This window comes from Heterocephalus glaber, unplaced genomic scaffold (assembly GCF_053883595.1).
Source record: "Heterocephalus glaber isolate CG9 unplaced genomic scaffold, H.glaber_assembly_v1.0 deba00001509, whole genome shotgun sequence".
In the NCBI taxonomy this organism is placed as follows: Eukaryota; Metazoa; Chordata; class Mammalia; order Rodentia; family Bathyergidae; genus Heterocephalus; species Heterocephalus glaber.
Genome location: NW_028258325.1, coordinates 30,570,205 through 30,573,215, shown reverse-complemented (window position 1 = coordinate 30,573,215; position 3,011 = coordinate 30,570,205).

Genomic DNA, 3,011 nt, shown 5'->3' with positions numbered 1-3,011 from the left:
CAACACAAACCATCAAGGCAAGAAGAGCTTGGAGTGACATAGTCCAAGCCCTAAAAGAAAACAGCCTCCAACCCAGATTGATGGACCCTGCAAAACTATCTTTCAAAATGGCTGGAGAAATAAGATACTTTCATAACAAAGAGCACCTTAGGAACTTTGTGAATACCAAACCAGCACTCCAAAGAATTTTACACAATATCCTAGGAACAGACATTGAGGATCACAGCCCCAGGAAGCAAAGCAGAATGAACCCATCTGGCATGACAAGAAATTAAATGTAAAGGGGGAGAACCCAACAAAAAGAAAAAGTCATGGCAATGACAAGTCAATATGTTTCAGTTATAACCATCAACGTTAATGGTCTCAATTCACCAATCAAAAGAAATAGACTGGCAGAATGGGTCAAGAAGCAAAATCCAACAATATGCTGCATTCAAGAAACACACTTCATTCAAAAGGAAACTCATAGACTGAAAGTTAAAGGGTGGAAAACAATACTGCATGCGACAGGAACCAGAAAAAAAGCAGGAGTAGCTATCCTCTTCACAGATCAAGTAGATTTCAAACCAACACTGATTAAGAGACATGAAGAAGGACACTACATCCTTGTAAAGGGAAGAATCCAAGAGGAAGAGATGACAATCATAAATATCTATGCAACAAATACTAGTGCACCCAACTATATAAAACAAATACTAACGGACATGAAAAGTCATATATGCACTAATACAATTGTAGTGGGGGACCTCAACACCCCACTTTCACAAATAGATAGATCAACTAGACAAAAAATAAGTAATGAAATACTAGAACTCAATCAAACTCTTGAACAAATGAACTTAACAGATGTTTACAGAGTCTTCCACCCCACAAAATCACAATACACATTGTTCTCAGCTGCACATGGATCATTCTCCAAAATAGACCACATACTCACACATAGAACATGTTTAAGTTAAGTGCAAAGGAATTGAAGTTATCCCCTGTATATTATCAGACCATAGTGCGATGAAATTGGAGATCCAGAGCAAAAGAAACTCCAAAAATTTCATAAACACGTGGAAATTGAACCACACACTTCTGAATAACCAATGGGTCACAGAGGAAATTAAAGAAGAAATCAGACAGTTCCTTCAATTAAATGATAATGGCAATACAACATATCGGAATCTATGGAACACAATGAAAGCAGTCTTACGAGGGAAATTCATAGCAGTGAATACGCATATTAGGAAAACAGAATGAGCCCAATTAAATAACCTGATGCCAAACCTTAAGCTTCTAGAAAAAGAAGAGCAGGACAATCCCAGAGCTCATACAAGGGAGGAAATTATAAAGATCAGAGGAGAAATCAATGCAATGGAGACTAAGAGAACGATACAAAAAAATCAATGGAGACTAAGAGAACGATACAAAAAAATCAATGAAGCCAAGAGTTGGTTCTTTGAAAGAATCAACAAAATTGACAAACCTTTAGCCAACCTTGTCAGAAAAAGGAAAGAAAAGGCCCAAATCCATGCAATTAGGAATGAAAAGGGTGAAATGACAACAGGCCCAGCAGAAATCCAGAGGATCATCAATACCTACTTCCAGAACCTATACGCCAATAAGATGGACAACACAGAAGAAATGGACAGATTCCTAGATACATATGAATTACCAAAGTTGAACAAAGAAGACCTAAAAATTCTGAACAACCCAATATCAAGCAATGAAATTGAAAATGTAATGAAAACCTTATCAACTAAGAAAAGCCTGGGCCCTGATGGCTTCACTGCTGAATTCTACAAGACATTTAGAGAGGAACTGCTCCCACTACTGTTTAAACTCTTCAGTGAAATTGAAAGGGAAGCAATACTCCCAAATTCATTCCTGGAAGCAAGCATCACCTTGATCCCCAAAGCAGAGAAAGACCCAACCGAAAAAGAGAACTATAGGCCAATCTCACTAATGAACATAGATGCAAAAATCCTTAATAAGATAATGGCAAACAGAATGCAGAAGATCATCAAGAAAATCATACACCCTGATCAAGTGAGATCCATCCCAGGGATGCAGGGATGGTTCAATATATGAAAATCAATCAATGTAATACACTATATCAATAGAGCCAAGGACAAAAACCCTATGATTATCTCCATAGATGCAGAAAAAGCATTTGACAAAATCCAACATGCATTTATGATAAAAACCCTACAAAAAATTGGAATAGATGGTCTCTACCTCAAACTTATAGAAGCTATCTATGAAAAACCAGCAGCCAATATCATACTAAATGGTCAAAAACTGAAATCCTTCACACTCAAATCAGCAGCAAGACAAGGATGTCCACTATCACCACTCTTGTTCAATATAGTTCTGGAAACATTAGCCACGGCAACTAGACAAGAGAAAGAAATAAAAGGAATAAAGATAGGAAATGAAGAAGTCAAATTGTCATTATTTGCAGATGACATGGTACTCTTTAAAGAAGACCCCAAGAACTCCACCAAAAGTCTTCTAGACTTAATAACCAAATTCAGTCAAGTAGCTGGTTACAAGGTCAACACCCAAAAATCAATAGCTTTCCTCTACATGAATGACAGACTCACTGAGAGAGAAATAGGGCAAATAATTCCTTTCACAATAGCATCCAAAAACTGAAATACCTAGGAATCATCCTAATGAAAGAAATCAAAGACCTCTTCTCTGAAAACTATGGCACTCTGAAAAGAGAGATTGAAGATGATATCAGAAAATGGACAGACATCCCCTGCTCCTGGGTAGGAAGGATTAATATAGTGAAAATGGTCATACTTCCAAAACTGCTATATAGATTTAATGCAATTCCAAATGAGATCCCAGCAGCATACTTCATAGACCTCGAGAAAACAATCCCAAAATTCATTTGGAACAAGAAGAGATCCAGAATAGCAAAAGCAATTCTAGTTAACAGAGACATGGCAGGAGGTATCACAATCCCCAATCTGCAACTCTACTACAAAGCTACTGTGATAAAAACAGCATGGTAC